The 13929-nt window shown below is 40.9% G+C and overlaps 1 protein-coding gene and 1 long non-coding RNA gene across 2 annotated transcripts in view; one reads left to right on the top strand and one right to left on the bottom strand.

Moving 5' to 3' along the window:
• CHN2 (chimerin 2) overlaps window positions 1–13929 on the bottom strand; it is a 157029-nt gene that overhangs the window by 26044 nt on the left and 117056 nt on the right. The window lies entirely within an intron of this gene.
• LOC148225142 (uncharacterized) overlaps window positions 1–13929 on the top strand; it is a 56798-nt gene that overhangs the window by 33341 nt on the left and 9528 nt on the right. The window lies entirely within an intron of this gene.

Below are 13929 nucleotides of genomic sequence, written 5' to 3'. Positions count from 1 at the left end.
GAAAACCCCCAAACTAGCTCTGGGTTGTCAGATACCTCTGAAACTACAGTATCTAAATCCCCCACAAATACATAAGCTACTTTTTCTCTAACTTCTAGCATAACACATCCAAAGTCAGAGAGAGGTCGGTTTCCTAATAATGCTCTAATATTTGCATTTATGTCACTAGGCTGATAAAAATCCCATTATATAACCAATATTTTTTACATAACATGGCAGATTTGATACTCAAGTGACAGGCTTATGATGATAGATCTTGGAATTTCAATTTATTAAACTATTTTTGGAATAACAGAGTGTCATCCTGGGATCAGACACACAGACATATTTAATGGAAACTCTGAGTGATCGCACAGAAGCAACAAACTTAATAGACTTGGGGGAGGAAAGCTCAGCCAAACCAGTACACGACTAAGGCAGAGCAGTATTTACTGTTTATCATATATGAAATTTTATTTATCCCTGGGTATCTGCCTTGTTTGGGCCCTGTTTAGACAGTTGTTCAGGGGGATTCATTGCAGACACAGGATGTGCACAGAAGGCCAGCAGTGAGTGCTTCCTCTTAAGGAGCTTAATCAAAGCCCCGACAGGTTTGGTTTCTAAATGGTGCTGCAAACCTCAGACGAGCTAGACCACATATACAACCACTTCCTTCTCTAAATACAGTGCAAACTTGAGCAATGACAAATTCTCAGCTGCAATCAGTTCCTGATATCACAGGCTCAACCCAGTGCTCTTCTTTTATCTGCTTTCTTTTTCCTAATACACAATTGGCTGCACATGGTGTCAACTCATTCAAAGAGCATCTCTTGATCAACTTAGTGAGTTAGCCTGCAGCTAAAGAGGAGAAGGCCAGTGGCTAAGAATATTATTGCTGGTTGTCACTGAATGTGAAGCTAGTGAAGGCTGGAAGGTGAATATGGATTATCTGTGTCTTCAGACCACGGGATTTCTGCCTAACATATAGTTTCAGTTTACTAGTCTCTTCGTAAAACAGACATGCTGTAAGGAAATTGAGCATTTAGAGACAAATAAATGTCACTGAACCAGAACAATAAAATTAAGGGGCGGAGCAGGGGGGAAGAGGGCGACAACTCAGCTGTTGCACCATTTCCAGGGCGCCTCCGCAGCATGAGCTGAACCACACCATTGTCTCTCCCCTCAAAGACTGGCGTCTTGTTTGCTAACAAAGGCCTGGGGCACAGGAAAGAACAAATTGCAGCATGAAAAGCTTTTGGTTTTGCACATGTGGTACGATTTCTCTTGCAGTCGCGTGGGCAGCGCAGAGGACTTGCTGGAAGCAAGCAGTGGGGGAACTCCGCATGCTGCCCTGCTTGTCTGTGCCAGCTCCAACGTGATGGGAAGAGACTCTTGGGAGTGGTGGCTCCTCTCCCTGAGCTGCCACCATGCCTGACTGTGGCTGGCAGGGAGGGGAGATCAGGCAGCACATCCTTGGCTTGCTGCTCTGCCTGCTGAAGGACACGGCTGTGGGGGGGAAAGGAAGAGCACGGGCATGTCTCTTTGGATGACACCATGAATGAAACAGAGATTGCTCCATGATGAGGAACCATGACAAATCCATGACTGATCTCTAACTAAATACACTTAACTCTGCACATAGATACAGTCATAGGTCAAAGAGAGGCATGTTTCCTTGCAGGCACGGCACACTGGCTTATCTGCCAGACAGATTATGTTTGCTCAATTGCAAACACGTGGTGGAGATGACACACGGAGCAGGAATCTTGCAGCTATTGGGTTTTTCCTAGTTTTCTCCCACGGAGCTCTTCCCACGACGCACTCAGAACACGTCAAAGAAGCCATCCCTTAGCCAGACACAGGGCACAGAGGGGAAATGGTGCTGAAGGCCAGTCAGCCAAAGGCCTTTGCCATACCACAATCCCACCAGTCCGTGCCTCCCACTGCCACGGCGCTGGGAGCTGCCATTAAAAGGCTTCTGTGCTGCTGAAACAGCGGGAGGAAACAAGCTCCAAGCAGAAAACATGCTGAACACAGAGACAAGCACAATGCTCCTGGAGAGAGGTTTTTGCCAACCTGATCTTGAAAAACCCACTTCTCTAAGAAACCTCCTCTCCTGCAGGAAGGCTCCCAGTGTCAATTAGGCTAGCAGAGGTTGAAGAGGTGAGCAGGGCCGGGAAGATCCACAACATGTGGCCAGGGGCTAGGGAGAGATCAGATTTCACAGCTACTGGGCTGCTGCTGCTTTCTGGTTTGCCTCTTCCCCACCCCAAACCCAACAGTCTCTTGTTTCCAGCAGAAAACTTCCTGTCAAGGTGAATTGTCATTCAGTAAACTGGATGCTAGTTGAAAAAAAAAACCAGAAAACCCCCACTGGTGTTTTTTTTTAAGGATTAAGATTTATCTATAATTTTACTTCTTGCTACTTGGAATTTAAACTTTCTTGTTTTTTTATTAAGTACCAGTACCTCTGAAAATTATGACAGAGAAGCTGTCAAACAACATGCATAAATGTTTAGGCAGCAGACTATCCACACAGGGCTCCTGTTCCGGAGAGCCTGGTTGCACTTCCATCACCACCATTCACACCTATCTTTTGCAGATAATCCACAGCAAAAGAAACTTTATTTAGGAAGACTTCCGAAGCACATGCTCTGATAAAGTTAATATAATTCTTATATTTACACCTTTCCTAAATTAATGTGATTACTTATTAGCATCTCAGCAAACAGCTGTCATTTATATGCACTTATTTCTGACCATCTAGGTATTCAGTCCATTCCTCCACAGATAAAAAATACAATTTACCTAGAGAAAATGGAAATATAATCTCCCTTAAACTTCAGATCCCCTTTCTAAATCCTCCTCAAACAGATTTTTCTGCATGCATAGTGATTATTTTTCTCAAAACAATGTAATGAACCAAACAATACAACAGCCAAAGGTGAAATAGTATATAATCAGGAAGGCACCAGTGAGACTATTATTAAAAATAATAGTTGCTGTAAGCCTCTTACAGTGTATTAATATAATAAATGATTGTCTATTTTGGAACAACAATTGGAGATCACATTAAGAAGTATGCAATTACACAGTCATCTTCAATTAAAAATAGTGAGTGGATTAAAAAATTTTATGTTGTCAGGCAATTCTATCGCTTAATGCATCAATTTGTGTATTTCCCATCCACCTTTGTATTCAATACGTCTGAAATAGTATTTTGATTTCTTATTTTTGTCAACTATAATAAATAGGCATTGTGTTACAAATACAATGTCAGTATCATGGAAGAAATAGTGCAAAAATGAGGAAAGGATGTAGGCACAGTATGAACTACTACAGCAATTCCCTCAAATAACCCTGTAGAGATTAACATGGTAACAGCAGGCCTAGCCTATTTATTGTCTCGACTTCCTTTCCTCCCACTCTCTCCTTTATCCTTCCCAATCCATCTCCATACTTGTCAAGGTTATTAATGACATTTTCCTGGCCACGTTCATGATCCTCTCCTCTGTGCTTAATATTCATGACCAAAATGGTAGCAGAGGGACGAAAGAGAAGAGGCATGAGGACTAAATGGGGCAGTGAGAGAAGAACTGCACACCAGGGCCACTGCTGCTGCTGTGGTGCAGGAGGAAGACCAGGTCCCCAAGGAACAGCAGCCCCTGCAGGGCTGCCAGGAGCTGCTTCATCTGCAAACAGGGCTTGCTCAGGGACACTGCATGGGATTGATTTCTGAATTACCTCTCGTTCTCTCTGGGGATACAACACATGTAACTGACTGAATTCGCCTGCCTGCAGTGTCTGTCAATGAGTATTGTTATCACACGTGTAGATCAATGTGTATCCATGAGAACATCTGGCCTGCAGCAAATGAAAATCAAGCATGATATTTATCCTGATATCTGTAAATATTGGCAGTGATCCTGCTATTCTGTCAATGATGATGATTTTTTTGACAATGGAACTCAGTATTTTTCTAAAATACATTTAAGAAGAGGATGGATGGATGGATGGATGGATGGATGGATGGATGGATGGATGGATGCATAGCAGGTATAATAATCTAAAACAGCAACATGTCCTTGCTTTATAAACAAAGGGGGAGAGGTCAAATCTAAAATGGATGAGCTTGAACTGCCTTCTTGCAGGTCATTTATGGATCATATAAGAAAACTTGATAGCTCTGGTAGAAACAGATAGCTTCCCTATAAGATATTCAAAATTAAGAAAAATCAATATCTCTCTGTACTATTTTCTGTATCTATTCTTCTGTTGGCTTTTCAATTTTAGAATAAATTAAGTAAGGAATAATTTATTTTATCAGGCTCAACCATATCTATAAGTAATTATAGATAAACAACTGTACTTTGTTTTGGTTATCATCACTCCCCATACTTCAAACTGGCTAAGACTCATGCTCTGGAAACATGGAATACCCAGCTTACTACATCATTTGTTACACAGCTGCATGCAACTTTATGGGTTTACCTGGGCTCATTGAACGAATTTTTTCAAGGATTTTAAATATAGAAGGAGGAGTCTATATTAATACAGATTTCTCACACTGACTATGTAGGTAGCCAGTATTTTGACATCTCACCCACAGAGGAAAAAGCCTAACAACATAATGAACTTAATATAACATGCAGTGGCCTCAATGAGTTAAGAAGGAAGTGACTCATGCTGTCTGCAATATATGGGACTATCAGCCAAGAGGCAGTGATTTAAAAAAATAACCTAAACATTACAGTTTTTATCTAGATCCCCAGTGGATGCTGGCTCAGCACTATGTGAGCTATATGCCTATACAACCTGCTGATATTTTTACATTTTCACTGTGAAGTTCTTGCTTTCTAAAGAAATAGTACTTTGTTTAAGAAAGCCAGCTTGCCATTGATTAAAACCATCATTGCCCTGCAAGGAGACTGCAGAGCTTGAATTAGAGCCAAACCCACTGGGCTGCCACAAAGAAGTGGAGAAGTTAATGCTCTTACTTCCCTGTCTGGGGAGAGGCAGGGAGACAAGAACATCACTTCTGAGAAAGATGACTCCAGTGAGTGTGGCACAGTGCCCTTGAAAGGATGTGATGAGCAGAAAAGGAAAAGATGGCAAAAGGTCTGGAGGTGTCACAGACAATAGGGGACCTCCCTTGGGGTCTCTAGGCTTGCTCATGTGGGGCTGTCATCAGCCATAACTGCTTAATGGAGCTAGTTGAATGTCATCTTCAAACACAGGGTTGACTGAGGACCATGTTTTGTGAGACTGCATTGAGTCTGTGCAGTATCAGCTTTTTAATAAATTCCAGTGCTACACAAATACTGTGTTGTGCAGTGGGCACAAGGCTTGGATGTTTAACCTTATTCCTTGTGATACTCCCAAATGTACACATAGCACCCTAAACAAACACCTACATCCTCACTTTTGAGATAATTCTCATTTCTCTGGCTTGAACACTACTACACCCTACAGCCAGGTGTTATCCCAAAGAAACACAGTAACTGTCTATCTTCAACATACACAGTGAAACCCAACACAACAAAAATAAACACAATACAAAAAAATAAAAGTTAGAAAGTTCTTCTGTTTCTCACTTTGATAGTATATGTTAGTGACAGTAAACTTCTCCTGGAGTGTGACCAACTCAGCCTTGCAGCACATGCTCGGGACTGAAACTTACAGACTGCAGTCAGAGTGCCCGCTCATACAGAGAAAAAAAAAATCTGCCCCTCCCATGGATTATGATAAAATGTGGAGAAAAACAGGCTTCATGAAAGTTTCCCAGAAACAACAGTTGGACAGCAATGGTATTTATGTCCGGAGCCACCAACTACTCAGCAGAGCCAGCAGATCTCTGGAGGAGCTGTAAAGCGATGCTGATGGAGCTGCCAGAATGTAAAATAAGCTGTGGCAGTCTCCGGAACCAACGGCAGTGCCCTAAGTTTTGCCCTAGCTTAAGACAGCTTAAAACAAGAGACTTTATTGTGGGTTAAATAGAGATTTATGCAGCCTGAAAGGGAACAAATAATTTGTGAACCAGTGATTCATGAACTGGTGATCATATTGTCTAGAAAACTGGCAATCTGTAAAATTCTTCCTGGACAGTAACAGTGCAGGAATGGATTCTCAATGGTGCGATGCTCTGCTCATTTAGCACTCACAGGGAGATGGGAATGATAAGCAATTTGCAGGGGATACAGTGTCAACACCAGCATCAAATGGCAAACAAGGTTTTTCTCTACTTTTGGCAATTTCTTGGTAATGTGAAGGAACTCTAAAGCTTCAGTCTTGAACTTAATTCACGACTGAATTACACTGCTGCTCAGCAGTTGTGGCACCTTCAGATAAACTGCACAGTACAATGACCTAGAAGTGTAGTCATGTGTTTTCCATCATTAGTAATATTTCTGTCCCCTTTTACTGCAGCATCTTGTGACTTTTTCCCATTAAAAAAAAAGCATAAACTCTGTACACAATATAAGGTGAAAGCACTTATTCATGCCATTTAGGAAACAAAGTAGTCAATTAGCAAATAAGAACACGACATGTTTTCAGGTTGAAAGAACACTTTTTAACAAGCCTGAACCATCAGCCCTTAACCAGAAAAAAAAGGGAGAAATTATAGTTTTATAAAAATGCTGTGCTTTATGACTGTGAACTTTCATTTCAGTAGCCTTTATGAATTGCATTGCAAAATATCAAAGAGAGCAACAGCAAACCATTTTCCAAAGTGAAACTGTGGCTTGGAGGACATCACTGGTTTTGGTGATGGCCCAGCCATGGCTGACAGCTTATCTGAGCTCACTTGTATATCCATGAATGTCCCAGGACACGTTCCCCTGAGACAGGAACATAGTGTTTACAGCTTAGCTGTTTGTGAAGGATGTGCTTCTGTCCCATCACCTTTAAGGAATGTCATTGATCCCGGTAGTGACAAACAGTGTCAAATTCCAGGCTGTCATCCCAAAAGAAACATTAAAGCTACATGTTCCCTGGTATATCTCTGGCTTTGAAATGTGTGTTTGCTTAGAAACAGGGAAGGAATCCATGCACAAAAAAAGTGACGAGGCTCTGAAGTCAGCCAGGTTCACTTACCTATTTCATTATACGCCTGGACCTCACCCCAGGAATGTATTACCTTCCCCCTTGTTATATAAGATGGGTTCCTACAGCTTACACTTGCATCAGTGTCTGTTCTGAAATGGACCCAGCACAGAAGAGTTGGGACAGGACTGGCACCATGTATGGCAAAGAAAGGCATCTGCAGCAATGGGCAAATTCCTTCTATGGGATATATATCCCATATATATCCTCCAGCTCCTTCCAGCTCACCTTGCAGAAAAAGCCGCTCAAAGCATAACCAACTTCTTCTTCTCATAAATGAGGTTTTGAACACCTTGGCCCTCGTTCAGCTTCCCTTTTCACACAAAGCAGCAAGGGAACTCCTGTGTGCTGCACACTGCACATGAAAAGCACGGGTCACTCTGCTTTTAGAAGGGCACGTTACAGGATACACAAACCACTTGAGATCACACTCTTTGAACTTGTAAAAAGTACCAGAATGTATCCAAGATGGAATGTACCAAAGCTATTTTCCTTTCAAAATAATTGTTTTGAGTCATATCTGCTTTGCCCTTTGCTTGAAGCTGGCTTTGTTACTCCTTTAGTCCATGGGTAAGTAGCGGCACAGCAATCCTTGAAAACACATAGGCATTCCCATGGCCGCTAGAGAAACACTCAGACAAAGGCTGACCCCACTTCTCTGCTAGTGAATGGACACACAAAGGCCATATAATCCTTGTTTTATTTTTCTGTACAGGTGTCATGTGGCCCTGATAGCCTTATAACCCCTTTTGACCTGCAGCCCGCTGCCCTCTGGTATGAAGCAGAGGCTTTTGTTCCTGATGGCACACCGTGCACAGCTGCTTCCACCATTGTCTGGAGAGGGACAGATGGCTGCTCTCTGCACAAAAAGCAGATTAAAAAAACTGAGGGAATGACATCGCTCCTCAGCCTGTGATTTAATTCATGGGGCTTGTGGGGCTACCAGTGGCATGGACTAACACTCCAGTTGACTCAGCCCATGAACAGGAAAAAGTTTGCATTTTGCATGGTAAAAGACATTAAAAAAAAAAAATACAGTTGCCAGCACTCTGGTACTTATATTCTTTAATGGTTTTTAGTTAATCTGAATATATACTATCCTATCAGCAGCAGCACTTCTAAAGTATTTTGAAAGCAAGACTGATACTGTACTCTATTTCTACCCACAGCTGTAGTTCAACTCCAGTAACTTGGTTTATTTATTTTGTTTAACTTGTGATGAGGAGTTCATAAGATGTAGCTGGGGAAACATAATACAGAGTAAATGATTTTCACCATTAGATCCAATCCTGCTATAACACTTTGTAGGTAAAAGATTTCATCCATATCTCATAGAGTCATTTAAGTCAATTGAAGAGAACAGAACAACAACAAAAAAGTAAGTGGAAAGTGTTAGTTCTGGAAGTAGTGAGCCTTGCTGTGACTTTTCTGCCTTGAATTTGGCTCCAGATTTATGAAATCACTGAATTCTTCTTTTTGTGATTACAAGACACCAAAGGTATTTATCTGAATTTATTTATTACCTTAAGCACATTACTTGATTACTGTTTGGGACACGGGAATTTGGCCTCATTCTATATGTGGTACTTGGTGCCATCTGCACCAATGTTTTTCTCTGCTCTAGAGATTTTTGCTTTGCAACAGATGTCTCATTGAAGACACTTGTCAGAGTGGCCATGTTAGCTGCTACCACCCTCTTTACGTTACTGGCAGGCGCTAGATGTGCAGGAATGCTGCCACATGAAGGTGAGCCATTCCACAAAGAACATAAAGAACAGAGAGCTCCTTCCAGCTGTGGTGTTCTTCGTTTTTTTGTTGTTGTTGTGGGTTTTTTTGTTGTTGTTTTTTGTTTTTGTTTTTTTTTCTCTGAGATGCACTCCTCCATGCAGTCTGAGCTGGGGCTGGGACCCATCACCTGGCAGTGCCCTGGCACAGCTCCTGCTGCAGCCCAAAAATCAGGCTCAGGCCTGAGGATGGTTTTGCTCCCAAGTGCTGATCAGCATCCGTGGGAGACGTCACTGTCTGTTTGTGGTTCTGCCCTAAGAACCAAGCAGAGCCTTTCCTGCAACCATCCAGAGTAAGGTCCAGGTTATTTCCTCGGGCACAGCTGTACAAACCAGCTCTGTCTGGGAGACTCCTGGAGCAAAGCTGTGGCTTTCAGTATGTTTGCACAGCAGTGGCCAGCAGAAAGGAGCACAGAAAACCATGATGCTGATGAGACAAGAGATGTAACAGCTCCCATCCAAACACATTCTGAGTTTTACTGTCTCAGCAATGCTGATGACAACACCAGCACAGAGTGGAAGGCCTTGAACCAGCAATATGTTACACACCTTCCACTGTCGTTAATTCAGAATAAACGGAATTCAGCAAACCAGAGAGTTAGACCAAAGGTGATTAAGAAGAGTAATGATTCATTTGCTTCATAAAGTACTATCATGTTTTATTTGCTTATCTGAAGAGTAGAACATCTTATCAGCCAGTATGCTTGAACCCGGGGGTGAATTTTTCAGGGGAGCAGTTTTTGTTGCAGAATATGTGACTCATCAGACCAGGGACTTTGCACAGGGAAGTTCTGACCAAGAGCCAAATTACGGTTTTTTTTAAATGTAGAAACACTTAGGTTTAAAGTCTTTTAAAAACCAATTTTCTGTTTCCAGTTGGAAACATTTTTCTAAAAACAGTTAATAAAACTTTAGAAGTAGTTGGAACAGTTTCAGTCAACCGAACTTAAACATTTTTCTGCCTTTATCCTGCCTCCTCAGCGCTTGGTCAAGAAAAGTTGAGTTTTACTTTTATCGCAAATCAGACAGAAGTAAAAACAAAAGAGCAGAAATTACCCATTACTGTTACAACCCTCCACTACCTGCTTTGATAAAACGTTAGTTTCAAAGGTGATCTTCTATTGATAACTGCCAAGCAAGTTGTATTCCCCTGTATAAGCTCAATACAGAGACACAAAGGCTTTACATTAATTTTCTTCTTGTTAATCAGTTGTTCCCCTGGGCACTTTTAATCTGCGGTGACAGCCTCAGTACTGCTGACAATGCCTTTTCTGCTATTAAAACAAAAGGCACATATCTAAACACTTTATAACCTCAAACAGAAAAGAATCTCATTGTCTTAGTTGAAGAAAGCAGTAATAAAAGACTCATGTCCTAGAAGGCTGATGTGAATCATGGCTATCTTCTGCTTTCGTTTTTGCTCTCTGGGGATTTCCAGCTGAAAGAAAAACTCAGCCAGCGAGGTAAGGGGCCACACCACAGCCAAGCCCCTGTGAAGGCTAGGGGATGAGAAGTGCTCCTGAAGGAATGCCTTGGAAAGCCTCTCAGCTGTTTGCAAAGTATCACTTCAGTCCCTGTGGAGGGGCCAGACACACTTAATATAGAAGGCATTAATGAAGAATTTACTCAGCCAGACAACGCAGCATTTCAAACCTGGACTTGACATAAACTTGCCAGAGCACAAGACAACTAAAATCAGACTTCACTGCACTGAGACAAAACCATAGCTCCAGGCATGTCCTTTTGGGTAGTATGTTTTCACAGCACACTAATTGCCTCCATTTATATTATATCAATTTCCAAATTAGATTTTTTCTTTTTTTTAATTTCCACATTAAAAATAACAGCTCGCTGGTTCTACATTTGAAAAATAACCTGAGCACTTTATTGTTCGTTCAAACAAACTAAGTTAATTTATCACTTAAATGCATTTTCACTTCATTTTAAGCCATTTAATCTTGCACAAGTTTAACAAGGTGGTTTACTATTGCTGTAATACAGGGAGATTTCATTAGATGACCTGCCATCTTCTATCAACATCATTATGATTGCATGCTGCCCTTGTTTTGTTTTAATTTATAGCAATTTTTTGCTCCTTGCCAACATGGGTTCTTAGTAATGACACAGACTGCCATGGAAAGCAAGCCAGTTGCTTCCATTTTCCCTGTGCTCAATGTTCCATTTGCATCCCAGTTTCACAGCCATCAGCGCTGCATGGCACTTTCAGGGCATCAAACCTGGATACTTTCCTGATATGTAGAGTGTGTTCTTCCCAGTTGGGCTTTTTTTTCTGCTTTCTTACTAATAATCTTCATGAATTCCAGCAGTGGCAAGATGTTGGGAAGAGAAAGGTTAGCTCTTACAGGCAACAATTCACAAATCACCTCAAGCTTTATAGGTTTTTTAAGCCAGCTGCCTGGCCTCTGGCAGGATGGAGACAAGGGTGAACATCTACCCCAGGGAGCTCCCAGGACAAAGAACCAACACCTAGAAATGAACAAGTGGTTGCTCTCAGCTAAAAAAAAAAAAAGGCACTAAAAAGCAATTATAGCTGTTTCCTCCGACAGCTGTTTGCACTGACAGTGGGTTCAGCAGTGTGAAAAACGCATATTTACTGATGAGGGGAAGAGTCAGGAACCATCTAGGTATCATCTCTCTACACCCAGCCAATTAGGACCAGGTATTGGGTTTTGGCAGGGTGCAAAGGAAAGGGATGAGGATGGGGAAGCATCACTCCTTAAAACCATAGCAGTGCTAAGCAGCAAATGAGATCAGAAGAACCCTGGAGATCAGTCAGGGATAAGGAGATTAGCTCCTTGGTTTCACACAGACCAATGTCATGGAAGTTTAACCTACAAGTGAAGAAGAACAGTAGCAAATCTGGCAGATTTTTCCATATCTGAAAATCATCATCTAAGCAATCAGAAAGTCCTGAGTAGACAGAATAATGCCTAAAACATTCCTCCAAAACCTCAATGTCAAAGACAACTTACAATAGCATCTCTTTTATTTCTTACTTTTGTACAATAAAATGTTCCACTTGGAAGGAAGACAAATTCAGTGAATGCTCAGTCAAGACTCTTCTGCAGTTCGGCACCAGCTCTAAACAATGATCTCTGCCTTGTCATTTTGACAGAATATTACATTGTATATTTTTCACCTTCTGCTTCCTGCTCTTGTGTAATTGCCTGTCTCAGACTAGAAATGGGCCATCCATCCTATTGAACACATTTGGGCCACTATTTTCAGTGCAGGTTTACATATGCTATCCACAACATCAATATCCTCATGATTTCCTGTTCACATTCAGCTGAGATGACTCTGGTCCCATAACCGTATGAAGCACCAAATGAGAAAAACACTTTCTGAGCTAATTCAGCTTGTAAAGTTCTATTTTTATTCACTAAGATGTCCGGAATCACTACTACACATTAAGTCATTGCCTACAGAAACTTATATTTTTTAGAAGAAAAAAAAAAAAGAAAGCCCTCTACAGTTTCCTTAGTTACCTTTATGAAAATTCATGCAGTAAATGGAATGATTAGACTCTCTGCATTTACAGAAGTACTTGTCCTAGCAATACTGCAGTTTACAGAGATTTATACTTACAGAAGCCCTTTAGGGCAGGATCCTAGAGTAAGAATTCTCCTTTGTTTGGTAAATCTGTACATTTCTTGTTAACAAGAAATGTCATCATATTTACCATCAGCAAATCTTCTAAAGTCTGCAAATTACCAAGTAGCTGCACGGCTAATTTATAAAACTCATTACTATTTTAAATTGTCACTATGTGTTAGAACAACCTACAATGGAGAGCATTGACTTTGACACTCAATTTCCCCCAGTTCAAACTTGGGTAAGACTCCAATTGACCGGGCAGACTCTTTACTTTTCAGTAGTGTTTATTATTTGCATTGCAACAGTGCACAGAAGCTCGAGCCTTTGACCAGGTCAAGACAACAGTGACGTGGTACAAACACAGAGTAAGAGACATTCCCTGCCCTGCAGAGCTTACACTCTAGAGAGAGTTGCCCCAGCTTCAGAACAAGCACATTTATTTTTCACACAAGAAAAAAACATGAAATGAAACATAACCACAAGAGACTTAAGGCTGTAAAGAAGAATTTTCAAATATCAGATCAAGGATCCAATAGAAAATTACTAGAGCATTTTAAAAGTGCACTATATACGTAATACACCAAGTAATAAAGTTCCTGTCTCTGCTTAAGTGCTGAATTCCTGACTAAAATGCAAATGAAGAAGAGGACAGAAGTAGAAATCCCATTTTAATTCACAGGTTGTTCTCCTTGCTGTCCCTGTTTTGCTCAGAATAACCAGATCCCCTATTTCTTCAGTGAATAAAAGAGCACAAGTTGAAGAGAGAAATGTGTACAACAATAGCCAGTCAATGTATTCTACGTTTATAAGAATCTGGAGTTCTCCCTGAGTATTGTCATGGGATGTAGATTATTTTATAACCCGATACTCCATTTTGTAATTCCTGACAAACCCCAATCTGCCCAATTTGCTATTGCAAAACTCTACACATCACATACACAACAAAACTATTTTTAGAGCGTCTACTGAAAAATCACAAGTAGTTTAGTTGAAAATGAGCCTCTCTTAGACTTTCCATTAAAATACATCTCTAAAATAACTTTCTAACTTTATAAATAGACTGCAAACTAAAACATTTAGGAGCCAAGAAATACTAAAGTGAAGAACTATCTGAAGAATTCTCCCCCCACCCCTGCCCTTCGGGGCACAAGAGAAATCTTACCTACTTATAGACAACATATTTTGTCTAATTTGGTGTGTGTCTATCTATATATACACACATAGATACACGTATATATGTATGTACTCATAGAGTCTGTCATTTCATGAACATAAATAGGAAAAGGCAAATATTAATATAAAGGTGTTGTGGATGATGATTTATCCTACTGTGAGTGGACTAGACTTCTCTGAAAAGCATGGGGTTTGTTCTCTGTGAAATTTCTTGTACTTCTTCCAAAATTTTAAACTCCAGGGGAAGTGGTGGGCTTTTGATGGAAGGAGT

The sequence above is a fragment of the Sturnus vulgaris genome, chromosome 1 (assembly GCF_052056855.1).
Source record: "Sturnus vulgaris isolate bStuVul1 chromosome 1, bStuVul1.hap1, whole genome shotgun sequence".
In the NCBI taxonomy this organism is placed as follows: domain Eukaryota; kingdom Metazoa; phylum Chordata; class Aves; order Passeriformes; family Sturnidae; genus Sturnus; species Sturnus vulgaris.
Note: the sequence above shows the minus strand (reverse complement) of the source record. Positions and strands in the feature narration are given on the sequence as shown.